Source organism: Saccopteryx bilineata, chromosome 2, assembly GCF_036850765.1.
Source record: "Saccopteryx bilineata isolate mSacBil1 chromosome 2, mSacBil1_pri_phased_curated, whole genome shotgun sequence".
In the NCBI taxonomy this organism is placed as follows: Eukaryota; Metazoa; Chordata; class Mammalia; order Chiroptera; family Emballonuridae; genus Saccopteryx; species Saccopteryx bilineata.
Window position 1 is genome coordinate 220,487,946 of NC_089491.1, and position 19,538 is coordinate 220,507,483.

Consider the following 19,538-nt stretch of genomic DNA (forward strand, 5'->3'; position numbering starts at 1 on the left):
TGGCTGCTGTTAGACCAACTTAGACACAAATGAGTACACAGAAACCCCCACAGCCTGAGGATCCTTGGTTCCAGGGCCAAGGAAAGAACCTCATACTTCATCAAAATCGCTCAGAAATTGCTCCATGTCGTATCAGGAGGCTGGGCTATCCCAGAAGGGCCCTAGAGGACATCACACAAAATAGCCTGCTGCCCAGACCTGGGCTGGGAATGCTTTGTTTGTTGACAATCTATGTGAAATTTTCATATTCACTTTATAGGCCATGGTGGATAAATTTTGTTTTCTTGTAAGAAGCAGCAGGAATCCTATTAACAGTTACACCCCACATCAGCACAAAAATTAAAAAAACAAAAACAAAAAAAAACACCCCAGTATTTCTAGGGAATTTCACATTCTGTGAGGAGAAAGTGGAACTTTGCTTCAGCTCCACAAACAGCCTCAGCTCTTGCACTACTGATAAAGTCACTCCTAGCTCTGCAAAGGTGCTGGCTGCTCTGGGGAGCACCTTTGAAGGTAGGGAGCTTCCTCAAGGTGTCAGGGACTCCCCAACAGCCCCTGCATTGTGGTGGCTACATTTACTGGGGTCTCCAGGAACCCCAGCGATGTGGGGGCAGATGGGAAGTAAAGGGGGGCTTCTCCTTCTTCCACTCTCCCTGCCCCGACCTGACCCATGCTAATGCCTTCCTGGTGCGCAGCCCAAGGTCTTAGTCTCTTCCCGGAGTGGCCACTCTGCCACATGGAAGTCAGCTGGAGCCCATGTTTCGCAGATACTGGGAACCCAGCTGGCCAGGCTAGGATAAGATGTGTTTATGATGGAGCTGCCAGCAAGAAAACAGTGTGGAAACATCCTTAATAATGCAACTGAAATGAAAGTCATCGCAGGTGGCAAAATGAATAACAGTGTCAAGTTCTGGATTGAGGCCACTCCATTTGTTAAGATGTATCAGCAGCTGTTTACTAGGATACGATTGAAATAATGCTTGTTTTTATTTGGATTTTCTTAAATGTGGTCTTGTTATGCAAGTTTTTGTAACCACTATACAAACATTCCCAGTCTCATGCTTCTCAAGCATGTTTTATGGAATTAAAAAGAATTCTTTTTTTCAGGAGGTGGTGGTGGTGGGTATGAAAACATTGATAATAGTGTATGCATTCATTTCCTGTGGCTGCCGGAATAAATCACCACAATCTAGTAGCTTAAAGGAACGTACACTTATGATTTTATGGTTCTGGAGGTCGAAGTCCACCGTCAGTCTCAGTGGGCTGGCATGAAGATGTTGGTGGGACTAGTTTCTTCTGGAGGGATGGGGGAGACGGGGATCAGTGTCCTGCCTTTTCCAGGTTCTAGAGGCACCCGCATTCCTTGGCGGCTAGCCTCTCCCTGGATCTTCAAAGACAACAGAGTAACATTTTCTCCCTCTCTGGCTTCCATCATTGTATCTTCTTTTTCTGACCTTCCTGCCTCCTTCTCTAGGGACCATCTCCTATCTCAAGATTCTTTATCTAATCCCATAGGCAAAGTCACTTTTATCCTGCAAGGTCACATACAGGTTCTAGGATTAGAACGCAGACCCCTGGGGAGACATCATTTAGCCTACTAGATTTGTAGCAAAGTTTTTCAGTTAAGTAGGAAAGTATTTGAAGGTGAAAAATATAAAGAATATCAGCAGTGACCCTTGCAAAAGAATCAGAAATGGTCTTCTCTAGGGGACAGCACTGGAGTAAGACAGCTAGGAACACAGAATAGCTTTTCTTTTCTTTTTTTAAAATTAATTAATTAATTTATTTATTTATTTATTTTACAGAGACAGAGAGAGAGTCAGAGAGAAGGATAGATAGGGACAGACAGGAATGAATAGAGATGAGAAGCATCAATCATCAGTTTTTCGTTATGACACTTTAGTTGTTCATTGATTGATTTCTCATATGTGCCTTGATCGTGGGGCTCAGCAGACTGAGTGACCCCTTGCTCAAGCCAGCAACCCTGGGTCCAAGCTGGTGAGCTTTGCTCAAACCAGATGAGCCCACGCTCAAGCTGGCAACCTCTGGGTCTCGAACCTGGGTCCTCCGCGTCCCAGTCTGATGCTCTACCCATTGCGCCACCGCCTGGTCAGGCGAGAATAGCTTTTCTTAATGAGCCTTCAGGTTTCAATTTTCTTCTTCTTTTTGTTTAAACTAAGTACAGTTATTTCATAATACTTCTTCAATTAAAAAAAAAAGAATGTTATATACCTCAACATGTTGGCAGTGGGCAGAAAGGCACCTGTATTTAATGTGCTATGATACAGGTGACCACATGGTAGAGAAGGCTGTACCAAGGGCCAGGGGAACCGGGGGGGGGGGCAGGGAGCCAGGACAGAGGGGGCTCTATAGGCCGTGGCCTTCAAACTGGGGCACAGAAGTACCCAACCCAACATTTTTCAGGGGCACAGACAGGGGACCAGGTAGCAAAGCCTCAACTTTCATATGGTCCTTTCTGGAGGCGACTTTCAGAGGGGTCCCTGGTTCCTGCTCTGGGGTTTATGCTGGGACACTGTGGTCAGAGAGCAAGGCCTGGGGCTGGATGGGGGAGACCCTGAGTCATAGCACAGAGAGCAAGGTGCAAATGCTAACTCTACAGACACATTCACCAGATGTGCCAGGCCTTTGTCGCTCCTCTTTTCACAAAGAGCTCATACCTTCGGCCATGCACTCCACTGCATCGCTGAGAACAAGGGAGGAAAAGGAAGCACTTAGACTTGACATGTGTCTGTATTCTGTAGTTACACAGAATGCCCATCACTCCCATCTCGGCGCTGCTGGGCTCGGACAGCACGCACTCCGCGCCTTACATCTAAGTTGCTTCTGGACTTCTCTATGAAGTTCATATTAGTTCATATCCATGAACTGACAGATGAAACCATGCTGTTTCTCAGACAGAAAGCTCCATTCATCAACTGGTGTGACAAGAGGGAAGTGACATGGTGTCTGTTTTCCACTCCTGGGGCACAAAATCTGTAGCTTCGTGTGTTTTGACAAAAATACATTCAAGGCACATAGAAGACAAAAATACCGAGCAGAGAAATAAATAGGATTTTAAAAACATTTCCCCCAGGCCCTGGCCGGTTGGCTCAGTGGTAGAGCATTGGCCTGGCGTGCAGAAGTCCTGGGTTCGATTCCCGGCCAAGGCACACAGGAGAAGCGCCCATCTGCTTCTCCACCCCTCCCCCTCTCCTTCCTCTCTGTCTCTATCTTCCCCTCCCACAGCTGAGGCTCCATTGGAGCAAAGTTGGCCCGGGTGCTGAGGATGGCTCTGTGGCCTCTGCCTCAGGCACTAGGATGGCTCTGGATGCAACAGAGCAACACCCCAAAGGGGCAGAGCATCACCCCCTGGTGGGCATGCTGGGTGGATCCCGGTTGGGCGCATGCGGTCTGTCTGACTGCCTCCCCATTTCCAGCTTCAGAAAAATGCAAAAAAACCCAAAAAAACATTTCCCCCATTGTTTCGTGAACAGGCCATTGAATGCATGGCCTCTATGTAAGTGTAAGAGTAACCTGGAAACAGCAGTCATCCCCTGAGTCTCAGCAAAGCCCTGTTGGGCTTCCCAGAAATTGGGCCCTCAGGTACACAGCTGTGAGCCAATGCACTTATCAATCAGGAAATGCCCAGTGCAGACTAGGACGGAGGGCCTCACCAAGGTGGCATGGGGCAGAACCTCACCAACCATTTGTCCTGTGAGTTTGGGCACTTATCTGGGAAAGAAGTCATAGAGTTAATTTTTTAATTTTTAATTTTTGCTGCTACGAAACTCATTCACTTGTAGAAATGAAGGTGGAAACAGAATTGTCACTGAGCTCTGGGCTGTTGCAGCACTGAGAAAGCCCTGAAACAGGACCTCATGGTGAGATAATGAGCCCTAACACCAAACGGGGATGCTTTCGGAGTAAGAGTTATCTCTTACATGTAAGAATTATTTCTCTAAATGATAACAAGTTCACTATTTTCATCAAATGCATAATAATTATTGTAATGCTCACAACCTAGAAAAAATTTTTAGCACCTAAGCCTCATGGTCACATTCAATATAAGTGACCTTCATTTCCCATTAATTTGCATTTTCAGCTGCAGAAAAAGTAAAAAGGAGATCAAGAAAAGACTGTCAAGCATTAAAATATGTTAGGAGAAGCTCACTAGGAAGAGATGAATGAAAATGCATGGTCTCCCCTCGCTCCCACCATAGGGATTCATGTGCACGGTAGGGACAAGGATCATGGCAGGTGCAGCCCTTCTCCTCAGGGAGAGTCCTGCCCAGCAGGGAAAGGAGGACCTGGAACCCTGACAGAGCCAAGGAGCTGCCTGGACTTGGAAGGAGGGAAGTTGGGAGGACAGCAAGAGTAGGCTGCTCACCAAGTCCACAGAGGTGGGCACACGCAGTGACTGACACCCTCACATGTGAGGACCAGAGGCAAGCATGGCCTGGGTCAATGCACAGAGGGAGGTTCACAGGGTAACCTTTGTGGGGAACACACAGCCAGGTCCCAAAGTCAACAAGTCCTTTCTCCAGGACGGTGACCATGGTGAGAGGACAGGACCATGGATAGGTAGGAGGAAGTAGGCAGGAGGGGCAATGGGACAGCCTCCAGACTGCTAAGATCAGCGACTTCACAATGATAACAGACCGGAATTCACGCATCATCCACTTTCCTGTGGCCCCTCAACATTCTAGGCACTGAGCAACAGTGGCCACAGATAACATTTACATTGTCAGAATTCCATCTGTGTGAATTTTTATTGTTTTCAGCTGAGGTTCACTGTGTGGTTCTGGATATCTGGGCCTGTGTATAAGTATGTTTACTTATAAATCCAAGCCAAGTTTAAACAAATGGCCTTAATTAAACATCCACTCTGACCCAGATCCATAGTCTGCCAGAGCTGCCAGACACTAAGCAAGACAAGAGCCCAAGGATGTCTGCAGCGAAGAACACGGCGAACTCTTCCTGGAAGAGCCTCCCAATGTGTCCATGTGCAGAGGAATGAAGCTGGAACCTCGCCTCACACCACATACAAGAATTCACTCAAACTAGTCCCAAGTCCTAAGGAAGAGCTAAGACTATAAATGTCTTAAGCAAAAACAAAAGGGAAAAGCTTCATGACACTAGATTAGGCAATGATTTCTCAGATATGACACCAAAAGCACAAGCGACAAAAGAGAAAATAAATAAATTAAAACCTCCTGTGTACCAAAGGACATAATCAGCAGAAGGAAAAGGCAATCCATGGAATGTGAGAAAATATTTGTAAGTCATGTACCTAATAAAGAACTAATATCCAGAATACACACACAAAAAAGTCTTAAAATTCAACATCAGCAACAACAAAAAACCCCAAACAACCTTGATTTAAAAATGAGCAAAGAACTTGAAGAGAAATCTCTGCAAAGAAGAGATAAAAATTGACAATACGCACATAAAAAGATGCTCAATATTACTACTCTGTCTAGTCCGGGGTCCTCTCCTGGTCAGATTATTGACAAGTTACAAATCCAGTTTACACACATATTGGTTTTGCTGAAGCTCTCTCTATCTGTGTGTGTGTCTCTTTCTCTTTCTTTCTCTCTCTCTCTCTCTTTCTCTCTCTCTCGATATTTCTGCACCTCACGGGCCTAGGTTGAGCACTTAAAAGCTACTAGGGCACTCAGCACTAGAAGACTCCCATGAAGGGATAAGCTGGTCATAGGCTGGGGAAGAAAACAGGCAGGCAGAAGAAAATGTCCATACAGCAAAGCACACTATACAAACAAATGCTCTCCCCTTCCCTGCAGCAGCTCCCCCATGGGATTAACAGCCGAGAAGAGGGAGACAGAGAGTATGACCTCCCAAACATATAGCCTTGCTCTTGGTCAACTCCAGACCTACTCTTACTCTCAGCCTCTCAAAACTTCCCGTGTGTTTGCTGTCATAGCCTTCTTCCATGCTGTCCTTGTCACCGTGGATTTTGTTGTGTCTATTCCTTTGCCAGGAAAAAAACATCCCAAATATACCTCGCCTGAAGCTATTACTTAAGACTATCCTAGTGAATCAAATTATACACGGCCCTTGGCCTGTCTGCTGTTTCGCTGCTGGGAGGGACACTGGGCAAAACCCATGCACAATTCCTACTTACTTCTTCTTATCATCATCTTCAACACACAAGCCTCTGGACCACATTTTCAAATGGGTCCTTAAACATCTCACCCAATGACTCAAAATATTGTACTTCACTTCAAAAAATATCCAACCCTCTCCTCTCTAAAGGAAAGGTGGGGCTCTGATCCCTACATTACATACCTGGTGCTGGCCGTATGCCCAACATTTCTCCTGCCCTGCAGAGCACTGGCAGATGGTGGTACCCAGACTCTCTGTGCTGTCCTAAAATGAAAGACACATCACACAGTTTTCCTGGTCTCATTAAACATCTCTATTACATGCGGCCTGAGACCCCAAAGAATAGAGAACAGGGTCATAAAAAAGAGAAATGGCCTGACCAGGCAGTGGCACAGTGGATAGAGCGTCAGACTGGGATGCGGAGGACCCAGGTTCAAGACCCCAAGGTTGCCAGCTTGCACGCGGGCTCATCTGGTTTGAGCAGAAGCTCACTGGCTTGGATCCAAGGTCGCTGGCTCGAGCAATGGGTTACTCAGTCTGCTGAAGGCCCACAGTCAAGGCACATATGAGAAAGCAATCAATAAACAACTAAGTAAGATGTTACAATGCGCAACAAAAAACTAATGATTGATGCTTCTCATCCCTCCGTTCCTGTCTGTCTGTCCCTGTCTATCCCTCTCTCTTACTCTCTGTCTCTGTAATAATAAATAAATAAATAAATAAATAAATAAATAAATAAATAAAAGAGAGAAATGGCAGGTCTTTCTCCCATCAACAAGTCACCTGGACTGGATTCACTAATTTCATAGAAAATTTCAAAAGCTAGCTAAAAAACAAAAAGATATCCCCTCTGAATACATGAGTGACCACCACCTTTTTGAAGTGCCTCACGTGCCATAGAGAATAGGGGAAGAAAAGGGATGACTGCCACTGGTGGGTCACAACAGTGTGATTGTGCTTGATGTCACTGGACTCTGAACTTAAAAATAATTACAATGATAAATTACTTGTTGTATATATTTTACCACAGTTTAAAAAATTAACTGCCTAAGCATAACTACATATATTTCTTCATAATAAAAATGCTAAGCTTTATAGCTCATTAAATTATAGTAATGTCAAAATTAGCATTAAACCATAGTGCATTGAAAGAACAAAAAAATTAATAGAAATAGCAGACTATGTCAACCTCTTTGTATCAGTTATCTTTAAAGTGAGGTTTAGGAATAACCAGAACTTCTATTTCTATTAGAGCTGTGATTTTAAGCTGAAATATATTAAATAATTTAAGCTTTGAAAAACAAGTATTAGAATGTGTAAGTGGACTTGACTTGTTATGAGCTTAATTTATTAGATAAATAAGAGTGACTTAAGTGTTTGAGACAGTTGGTTTGTGTTGTAAATGCCTTGCCAGGCACTTGAAATGCTGAAAAAGAAAAATGAATACATTAAGTTAGAAGCAAACTCAAAACATTCAAAGAATTTACCTTTAATAAGAAGCTGATCAAGGACGATCAATATAAAGAAGGCACAAACCACCTGGGGAAGGCTAGGGAGTATCCAAGCTTGCAGATCCTGAACTTGATTAACCAGCTGGACTTGTTTTCAAACAGGAAGATAATATCTGGTGATGGATACCCCAGGGTGGTGAGGAAGGACAGAGTGGGCTGAGTAAGAGGCAATACTGGAAATAAAATGTGCGTGAAATCTAACGCCTCAGGGATACCCACCCTGCTCAGTTTCCCTAAAATGTCTCTTATTGCCACTGCCATGAGAACACATCCCATTCACTGTTTGCTCCAAAAGTGAGAGTAAGCACAGCCATGTAACAATCTAGATGTGGCCCAAAGGGAGCTCCACTGGCCCTGCCCAGAGATGTGCTTGAGCAGTGGGCAAGGAGCCTGGGATGGCAGCAAGACCTGCTCCAGGACTTTGGGGACTCTGATGAAGGGGGTCAGGCCCATCCCCATGAGAATATGGAGGAAATAGCTGCTCTTCTAGCAAAACAGAAATTACCAATATCAATCTTAGACAAACTGTAACATTTAAATAGTTCAACTTCCGTATTAGACATTAGAAATGTGATTAAAGATCTACTTCTGGAAAAATTCAGTCCAATTGAATTTTATTTACTTTTTAAATAGATATTTCAATCTTGTATAAACTTTTCTAGACAACAAGAAAAGATGAAAAGTATCCTTTAATTTATGAAAACATAACTTCATAAACTAGCATATGAAAACAATGTTACTCCAAGTAAGTGTATAGAGGCAAACACTCTGGATAAAACAGCAGCAAAATGACTCTCCCAACATATCAAATATGTTGTGTCAGCATATCTAGATCTATACTACCACAGGGTCTGCTCAGCAGTGCAAGGATGGTTCAAGAACAGGATGTCAATAGAATTAAGAAGGAAAACTAGTGAAGGAGGAAAGATGCAGAGAGCCCAGGCTAAGGAGCAAGGACACTGCTAAGTGAGGTATAAGACTCATCCTGCCACAGAGGGGGAAAACTGTGGGCAACAGAGAACATGGTGTCGGTGGAGTGACTAAAATGGGAGAAGGGCTTTCTCTTGGTTATGACAGCAGGTCACAGGTACCCAACTCAAACTGGCAGATGCAGAGAGGGAATTTACTAAAGGGGTGACCATGGGTGTTCCAAGCCCACAGACCATGTGTAGCTGATGTCAGGGACATCCACCACTGGACCCTGGTCTCAGCTCACCTCTCTACTCCTCTCTGGGGCTGGATGTCACCCTCCTTGACACTCCTGCTCTCCACGGTTCTAGTCCACAGGGCAGGGACCTAAGCCCTTCAAAATCTGAAAATGTCTCATCCCTCTGTCCAGGTATCATGGGCAGGCAGCTGCAGCCACAGTCCACCCTCCTGAGGAAGACGGCAACCATCTTGGTCAGAGATCAGGCCAAGCTGTCTCCGGGACAGGAGTTTAATAGTTCAGTTTGCTCCTCTCCCCATCCTCTCCTCGCCTCCTGGCCCCTCACCGGAGGCGGCAAATGGCACCCAGGCACGCTGGGCCAAAATCACATCAGCTGAGGTTATGCTGGAGTCTCAAAAGAGTTGGATGTTTTATGTCTGTTGTATTTGGGGTCACAATAATAGTAAAAATGAACAAAATAGCTCTGAGAGTCATGGTGTTTACAATGATTTTGATCCTCCTGCCATCTGATGGGAGGGGCAGCCATGACGGCCTCTATCTTGCAGATGGGGAAATAGAGGCAGAACTTGCCCACATTCAGACAATTAGCCACCCAAGTACCCAAGCTCCGGTTTGGTCTCCTGACACCTCACCTGCTCTCTTACCTGTGAAAGGTCAGGACAGTGCAGTGTGTTTGGGAGGAGCAGCCCTGTCCCTGGGCCCCACTGCCACATTCATCTGTATGTGACCGTGAGAATGGGGCTCTCTGGGCCCCTGAGAGCAAGAGGAGCAGGAGTGCTGGACCCCCAGAGCTAGGTGGGCAAAGGGTCTTGTGTCTTCCTCTGAAGGTGCCCCCAAAGTACAGACACACCACGGGCCTGTGAACCAGTGCCCCCAAGCACACTGTTGACTAAAACCCAGGCGTGGTGGGTCTAGGAGTGAAGAGCCTCCCCCAGGGGGCTCCTGGGTGTTGGTGTTCATTTGGGTTGTTTGAAGGAAGCTGAGGGCACCAAGGAGGGGAATAGAGCCCTGGGATTTCAGAGCCCTAGTGTAGGAGCTGAGCCCTGAGGACAGCAAAGGCCCAGGCAAGGAACCTCAGCACCTTGAACACAGGTGGCCCTAGGGCGTGGGAGCTGAGCAGGAGGCTCAAGCTGGGCAGAGGGCTTTCTCCTGAGCAGGAAAGTGCTCCTTGACCCACTGAGTGGCTGCACCTGGAGCACAGCCCTGATGAGTGCCAGTGGAGGGTGGAGGGGGGCTAGCCACAGGGCCCAGCCTACACTGGGCTTCAGTCCACGGGAGAGAAAGCCACTGAGACATGAAGTTCCCCTGGTGGAATTTCCCAGGGCCCCTCTCCTACCCCTGCCCTGGAGCAGCTGAAGATCAACGGCAAACACCGTCCACAAAAGGAACAGCAGGAACAGAACCACCGAATGAAAAGGACGGGAGTTGGGAAGAACCACTGTTCCTGCAAGGGAAAAACCAGCCTCCATAAAACTCCGATGACCCAGGAGGAGTAAAAAGAAAAATAAAACTAGCATGGTCATTAACCCAGGAAAACAGCATAAACCCAAGAAAACACAGCACTGACTTGCGAACAAAAATTTTTGAAGTAAAAATAATACATTCAGGCTACTAATTTTACTCAATAAAACTTAAACCATTATTGGTAGGAAATAAGGACTGAGGTGTAGATGAGACAGACCAAAGCTGACTGGGAGCTTGTGAGTAGGCAGAGGGAAATGAGAGCCAATGGAGATAAGGGAATAATGAAGGATAAAGACACAATGATGACTTTAAGGAACATTCGAAGAGAAAAACTAGAGACTCATCAGGTAGATAACAAATTTTCCAGATGAAGAAACATGAATAAACGGAACAGAAACAATAATCAAAGATACAATAAACTTAACTGAGCTGGAGACAGACCTCAATCTGTTTAACAAAAGAACTCATTGGGTAGCAAACAAAATTAATGAATGTTTTATATTCAGATATAAAACATCAGAAAAGTACAAAGAAAGACAGAGCGGCCCAGAAGAATGAGAATGGCCACAGTGTCACGGCTGCAAACCCAGGCGTTGGCACCCAGCCGGGTCACTGCCAGGTGGCCTGCTGCTTGTCAGCTGCACGTCAGCAACACGCAGGATCAGAAACAGTGCTAAGAACATTGTCTCCCTGAAAAACCAACTCAGAAGCTTATCCAGGCAAATAGGGGTGACTTAAAATAAAGACCTACAAACAGGGAATGCTGGACGGCAGAATACAAGTGATTGAAGTAGAGTTAAGTACAAGTAGGTTTTGTGAATAAAACCTGAAAATCACAAACTATCTCTCTGTAAAGCTAAAGCCTGCTCCACCTTATTAGAAAGGATGGCTCTTTGGGATTACACCACAAAGGAAAGAAGATGCACAGCGTGGGTAGAACCTGGGTCCAGAGTCAGCACCAGAGTCTCAGTGTCCCTGACCTCCCCAAGACCCTTCTGACATGGCTCACATTAGAAAGAACACTGGTCCCCATCCTACCCCATCACCTGCACGCTTAGCTCAGCCAACCACCTCCTGCCAGGCCCCTCCATACCTCCTTCTGCTTCGCAGCTTCGTAACATTCATTCCACTCATTTCCTGTGTGCTGTAGTCAGGATTCCCCAAAGAAACAGAACCAACAGGGGACCTAGCTCGCTCTCTCTTTCTATCTTTATATTTAGAGAGAGATTTATTTTAAGGAATTGGTTTCAGTGACTGTGGTGCCTGGCACACAAATTTAGCAGGGCAGGCCAGAGACCAAGGGCAGAGTTGATGGTGCAGCTCTGGTCTAAAGGGAGACTTCCTCCTTCCTCAAGAGACCCCGGTATGTTTTCTCTTAATGCCCTCAACTGGTTGGGTGAGGTCCACCCACATTAGGCTTTACTGAAATGCTACTGATTTCATGTTAATCTCGTCCAAAAAATATCTTCAGAGCAATATCCAGATATGTTTGACCAAATATCTGAGCACCATGGTCCAACCAAGTTGATGTGTAAAATTAACCATCACAACCTATTAATCCTTTAAAAATTAAGTTTTCTGAAGCTATAAGGACAGGCAAATATTCCCCTTTCCAAAGAGTAAACCACCTAATCTTACCTCACACATGAGCTATTTCTATCATTCATGTGTATATTTATAATTACATTTCACGAGCATCATGTTCCATTCTGAATTACGTAGTTGGGGCAGGGGGAAGGGACCATGAAAAGTATTCATCTCTCTCAATATTAGTATATCTTCTTTCTATTTATGTTTTTAATGCTAAGAAATTTGACAGCAAATCACCCATCATGGTATGCCTCCCTGAAATATTTCTGTATGCATCTCTAAAAAGATACAAATTTTCCCCCACAACCAAATAACATCCTCACACTTAACAAAATCAGGGCAAATTGTTTCATAATGTCTAATTTTCCCATGTTGCCAAGAATATCTTCTACAGTTGGTCTCTCCTACCTGGGCCTCACTCACAGATGTACTGTCCCCGGGGTATCGGGCCTGTTACTGACAAGCTGGAGATGGGCCAGCTGTCCTGGAGAATGCCCATGGCCTGGCTTTGTCTGGTCACTGGTTTCTCGATCCTCTGTCATTCCTGAAGCTGGAACTTGGATCTAAAGTTTGTTAGATTCAAGTTAAATATTTTTGGTAAGAGCGCCCTGTAGCTGATGTTAGTTTGTAGAGTTGTGTCATCATAAAAAACATGAAATCCAGTTGTTGCTCTGAAATGGGGCCAAGACCGCCTTCGGGGTCAAGTTTCTCGCCAGTGATTTCAAATTAGTACATTGATATTGGCTAGATGACTTAAAGTAAAAATGGACAAACAAAACAACAACAACAACAACAAAAGGTTCCTTACAAAGAAAGACTTATATAACCCCACAACCAGCAGTAATTAATGCATGCTGGCAACTCTCATAAACCTCCCATTTCCCAGCAGCTCTTTACAAAAGTCAGTCTGGGCTTCACCCCGGAGAATGCCAGCAGGAGGCTGGATACTAGTGTTACCACATCAACATCGAGGAAGCTTCCCATGTGGCCCACAGGCCCAGCGGCCTTTGCTGTCCCCACCTCCACTCTGATGACCACCGTGTCTGGGGCCACACCTCCAGTCCTGTGGGTCCGCAGATCCGAAGACCCTGGGTTGTCATTGTTCCTCTCAAGCCCCCACAGCCCCAAGGTGGCCTGGCCTGCAGAGGCATAAAATATAGCTCACAGATGTTGGTAAGAAACCCAAGTGCCAGCACTAAATGGCAAGGCATGTGTGGATGCTAGCAGGGCCCACTGTCTGTCCCCTTTGCCTTCGGCAGCATCCTCACCGTGGCCGGAGCGGGTCTGCTGCCACCAGGCTTGCTCTCTCACCATGAGCAGGCAACAACCTGATGAGGTGGGGCACTTCAGCTAGTTCTGTCCACTGTCAGGTGGGGCACTTCAGCTAGTTCTGTCCACTGAGGCTGCCCCATCCCAGGCAGCACTCCTACACTGCCCTCCGCCCACCTCACCGGTACCACAACCACACTGAGGGATGCCCCATCCTCACACTCTGGTAAGAACACTGAGTGACCTCACAGTGTGGGCCAGTAACAAGTCCTTTGCTGGATTGCGTCTGAAGAAAGAGGGCCTTTTCCTGTTGAACAGACAACAGAGCAGGATGTGAGGACAGCTCTTGGCTGACGCACCCCGGGCTTCATTGCATGCCACCATTTCTCGAAGTGGCAGTTCCTCCTCTCGCTTTTCCCAGATCACTGTCTTCACATCACCCCATAGCCCCCCGCCCCACCTCAGGTCACGAGCCAGCAGCTCCAAACACAGCCCCCTAGGCCAGCACCGCTCATCCTCACCCACCCAGCAGTGAGGGAGGGTAAACAGAGACAGGCCAGACCTGTCCTCCCTAACACCCAGAGAGAGGCACCAGGCCTCTGGTTACCACAGAGAACAACCCAGCTCTCCGAGGGAAAAGCCCTGGTCTGTAGCATTTGCCCATGTCCATGGCATAAATACACTCACGTGGCTGATGTCAAGCCGCCAAACATCACTAAACATGGGTTGTGAGAGCTGCCCACCCTGGGCTCACACACCGAGTCCAGCTTATCCTTGCAGGCTGCCGCTCAGGCAGGATGGAGTGTAGGCAGGCTTAAGCAGCATCTGTGGGCCCAGGGCCCCAGAAGACCTAGGATTTTCTCAAGGGTAAAAGCAGAGGCCAGAACCAAAGAGATGTAGGCACAGTTCCAGAAACTTGACCTTTCATCTTCCTGAATTTGATTTTTGGCTGCATTCAGCTTACCCACTGCTTTGAAACAAACATCCCAAAACTTAGTGGCTAAAACAGTAACAATCACAATACCAGCTCAATAGTTGTGATTTGGCTTAGCAGGACCAGCTTGTCCCTATTCCGTGGTCCTTCAGCAGGAGCAACTGTAAGGGACTAGGGCCAGAATCCTCTGCAGACTGAACACAAACCCATGAAGGAGGACATGCACCTGCAGGACTCACAGGTAGAAGCCCAACCCCAAGAACCAGTGGCTTAGACCGGCAGGGATCCCTTTCCCTTGGGCAGACATCCACACTGGCACAGGGCCTCAGGACACCATCAGAGACCCAGGGCCTTTGGTCTTTCTGTCCACATCCCATGGGTCATGTTGTGCACCCATAACTGCAGTGTGTAACTGGGTGGGTAGCTGTTTGCGCAGGCACGTTGCTGCCCTGCACTAAATTGTTGGCAGTCTGCAAACACAAGTTTGAGGGGTCACTGACTTGGGGCCTGAGTTTGGACATCAGATGTTCCTGTACAGGAGTCTGGATCTGGAACAAGTGACCCAGAAGCAGGACAGTGTGGGCAGTGCCAGTGGTGGTCTCACCAGGCCACCCTCTGGGCCTCCCTGGACCCAAGGCAGTCCATGAGAGAATGCTTGGGTTACAGCACATGCATGCACACACACAGAGATACACGTGCACACATACAAAGATACATGCATACACACATGGCATCCAAGCACAATAGTGGTGGGGGTGCTTTACTCTGACAGGGTCAGCATTAAGCACAGCCTAGGAGGGACAGGGCAGGGTAGGAAGCAGGCGAGTGCCAAGTACCCATCAGAGGAGGGGGAGCATGGGGTGTGAGTTTTAGATGAAACGCTCACAGTGTGGGCCGCGGATAACAGCCCAGGTATTGTGAAGTGTGGGCCCAGACCCACCGAACCAGCACCTGCATCTAACAGGACCCCTGGTGATGCCTGTGCAATCACTTCTGAGAAGCCCAGGAGTGGACAGGACTCTGAAGGGACAACAAACTAACCTCAGCAACTTAGTCAGCAAGGGGCCTTAGGGAGGCCAACCTCTAGGATGTCGGGCGTGGCCTCTGCCCCACACTGCCCCTGTGGTCATGGATCCTGACAGTGTAGCTAAGTTACTAACCAGCTGACCTGCCACCAGGGAGATTATCTGGTAGCCTGACTTCATCACACACATTCCTGGAGAGCAGAGTTCCCTCTGGCTGGCTCAGAGGGAAAGCCAGGACTAGGCAGGTATGCTGGCTTGCAGATGGAGGAACCACTAGGCAAGGACCAAGAGTGGCCTCTCGGAGCTGAGGGTAATCCCTGCCCAACAAGCAGCAGGAAAATAGGCCCAGTCCTCCCAGCCAGGAACTGAGTTCTGCCAACAATCTGAGTGGCCTGGACAGGCCCTATGCCCCAGGTGAGGACACAGCCTGGTAAACCCTGAGCAGAGCTCCAGCCTGCTCCCAGAGTGCAGGACTTATGACCTATAGGCGAAGCTGATAAAACAGGAGGGGTTCTGCTCATCCACTTATTTATTTTTACTGTGGTAAAGTACATATGACATAAGATTTACCGTTTTAACTATTCAGTGGCATTAAGTGAATTAACAGTTCTGTATAACTATTGCCTCTATGTAGTTCCACAACTTTCCACCTACCCAAACTCGCTGAGGACCAAATGTAGGTCCTTGAGGGCACAACCGGAGAAAGTAGTTGTGGGTCTCTGCCAGAGGCCATAGGAGCCCCGGAAAGTCCCTGTGGGACATTCACCAAAGACCCGGCCACCACGAGTGGTCTGTTCCTCTAGGCACGCCCAACCTGGTTCACTTTCTCCTGTGCCCAGGAAACTCCTTGCCCAGCACAAGGAGGTCAGGAGAACATTCTTCCCAGGGCAAATCTCAGACACTGCGAGGAAGTGAGTGTGACCTTTTCTCCTGTCTCAAAGATCCCCGAGCAAGCCCATACTACCTGGCAGGAAGGGAGGAAAGCATCTGCCCTGCTTTTACTTGGGGCATCTAGAGCCAGCAGGACACCTTCCCCTGGGCATTTCTGGACATCCTGGCTGGCATTGCATCCTGGAAGTTCTCCAGGGGAGGGGCTTGACTCCACGCAGTGGGAAGAGGCTGGTCAGCACTGTCTCTGGAGCAGGTGAGGGGCTGACCGGATCCCCAGGCACCGCCTCTGGGCAAGCACTGCTGGTTCATAACAAGAAAGCTGCAGAAAGGCTGCAGCCCTTCTCCAGCTCCTGTCACCTCGGGTACTTCTGATCTGCTGTGCCCAATGACAGGGTCCTGACACAAGTGCCACCCCTCCTGGAGAGGAGGTCCTGCAAAGTGCCTCTCTGAGCAGATGAGAATTCTTCCATCCATCCAAGTGCAAGTGAATGCATGTAAGAGGATATTTGCACGTGTCCTAGCAATCTGCAATATGAGAGAGTATGGCCCACCACACTACATTGGCCACCAGCACATCCCCTCCTAGAGCCAAATGGGACTGGGTGAGGGTGAGGTGGGGGCATTTCAGGTCCTCCTTTGACCACACCAAAACTCTTGTCCCTAGAATCTTCTTTCTGCTCATTAAAATAATTGGAAGTACAATTAACCAAGTCTTAACTTTTTCCCTTCAGGTCTGCCAGCCTCAGCTTTCTTATTTAAAATATTTTCCATTTTAAATAAGAAACATAAATGAAGTTCTGGTCACTCATGGAGGTCATAAGCTTGGCTTAGTGCATGCCCCTGGCTTTGCAAGCTGGCACCCTGCAGAGGTGTCCTCATCTGTCTGAACATCCCATTAGTTTGTAACGTGGGGTGAGACAGTGCTCATATTGTAAGGTTAAAGAGGATCCCAGGAGCCAATGCCTGGCCCTTCCGTGGGGCTCAGGAAACCTCAGCCCTGCTGGAGGGGCCTCGAGTGTCCTTGATGAGGCGGTGATAGAGAAAGGGTGTGAGCTCTCCCACAGGACCCAGTGTCCCTGTTAGGAAATATTCGTTACAGTGAGTGTACAGCACAGACATGGACATGTAAGACAGCGCTGCTCACCTCTCCACTGCTGCTAAAGGAAACAGTATTCTCCCTGTTTATATCTCAGTCTGGGCACTTCGTGGGGAATTTGGAAAGTACAAAAGAACACAGGGAATAATCTAAAAAATCACCCTTGTGGCCAGCAACTGCCAGTGTTTAAGTATTCCTTCCCAATTTTTGAAATGATGATTGAATTAAAACAGAATTGACCATTATAAATGACATTTAATCTGTGTCAAGCCTATGAAAGACAGTAATGGGAATCAGCACCTGGGGACCCACCCCCAGCAACACAAGCTGGGCTGGGGGATCCCTGAACAAGGATCAATGCAGGCCGAGGGTCCCGGTGGGTGGGCAGGTATGCAGTTAGTAGCTGGCAGTTCTGTGGCTCTGTCTGTGGCTGTGTCCCTGGTGGAGTGCGGGGACAAGCTGGGATGGTGGTAGTGACTGGGGGTTCAGTTGCCTGGTCTATGGGGCTGTTCCCAACCGAGTCCTGGCCCTCACCTCAGGGCCCTGCTGCCCGGGAAGCAGCTTCCAATTCCAGGATGGACCTTCAGGACCAATGGTTGGGTCCCATCAACAAGGATGTCTCACAATTCTCTTGTGGGCATGTCCCTTACCACCACAGCAGCAAGAGCAGAAAAGCTCTTCCCCCACCCACCCAGCCCGAGGCCCTCACAAGGACAGAGACCCACAGACAATGCTCCCCCCAGTCAGAGTCCTCTGCTTGCCCAGTGTGGGTGCCAAGCACCTCTCTGTCAGCCTGTTTCCCAGGACTGCACCGGGCAGCCGCCACCCCCATGCCCTCAGCCCCACCTGTAGTCCCAGGACCCCAGTCCCCAGCTTCTGGCTCACTAACCACTTCACCATTCTGCCCCTTTTAAAGAGCCCACAATAAAACCATGAATTTAGGTTTTTTAAAAAGGTTGATTTTTTTTTGCCTGACCAGGCAGTGGCACAGTGAATAGCGCATCAGACTGGGATGCAGACAACTCAGGTTCAAAACTCCAAGTCACCAGCTTGAGCGCTAACTCATCCAACTTGAGCACGGGCTCACCAGCTTGAGCACAGAGTCGATGGTTTCAGTGTGGGATCATAAATATGGCCCCATGGTTGCTGGCTTGAGTCCAGAGGTCACTGACTTGAGGCCCAAGGTCACTGGCATGAGCCCAAGGTCGCTGGCTTAAGCAAGGGGTCACTCGCTCTGCTGTAGCACCCCGTCAAGGCACATATGAGAAAGCAATCAATGAACAACTAAGGAGCTGCAACAAAGAATTGATGCTTCTCATCTCTCCCTTCCTATCTGTCTGTCCCTATCTGGTCCTCTCTCTGTCTCTCTCTCTCTCTCTCTGTCTCTCTCACAAAAATAAACTAAAATAAAATAAAATAAAATAAAATAAAATAAAATAGGTTGATTTTCTGTCTGCATCTTATTGAGGATTTGATAATACTAAGTATGAATGAGATTAATGTTTACCTCTGCTTATCACAGAAACCATCACTTATTTCACTTATGTTAGAAAATGTGTTTTTGTAAGTAATCACATTTTAAATGCACTATAATGTGGTTGATTTGGTAACCAAACCTAGACTAAAATGATTGATGTTTAAATTCATGTTACAGCTGCAAACATGAACACACTCTGTCCTCATGAGCTGTGTTTCAATTTTTGAATTAACACGTAAGAAGTTACCTAGCTGAAGACACAGAGCTAACCATCAATACAGGAGTGAATAAAGAAGGCACTGTACACACATATGATGGAATACTACTTGGCCATAAAAAGAGTGAAATCTCACCATTTGCAACAACATGGATGGACCAAGAGGGTATTATACTAAGTGAAATAAATCAGACAAAGATAATTTCATTTATAGGTGGGGGTCTAAAAAAACAAAATAATTGAACAAACAAAACAGAAACAGACTCATAGATACAAAGAACAAAGTGAGGGTTGCCAGATAGGCAGGGGATTGAGGGGCTGGGTGAAAAAGGGACTGAGAAGTACACATTGGCTGTTACAGAACAGTCATGGGAATGTAAAGTACAGCACAGGGAATATAGTCAATAATATTGTAATAACCATGTATGGAGCCAGGTTGGTGAAAGTCTTGTCGAGGGATCACTGTGTGAGTTATATAAATGTCTAATTACTATGGTGTACACCTGAAACTAGTAGTATAATATTGTATGTCAACTGTAATTGAAATATAAAGTTTAAAAAATAAATTTTTTTTTTAAAAAGAAGAAGTTCTCTGGGTAGGTTTTTTGGGTTTTTTTTTTAAGTTTTCTGACGTGAGAAGCAGGGAGGCAAAGAGACAGACTCCAGTATGTGCCCAACCAGGATCCACCTGGCATGCCCACGAGGGGGCAATGGTCTGCCCATCTGGGGCAAGAACCTGACCTTGAGCAGGCTCCTCCAAGCCACCCTATGAG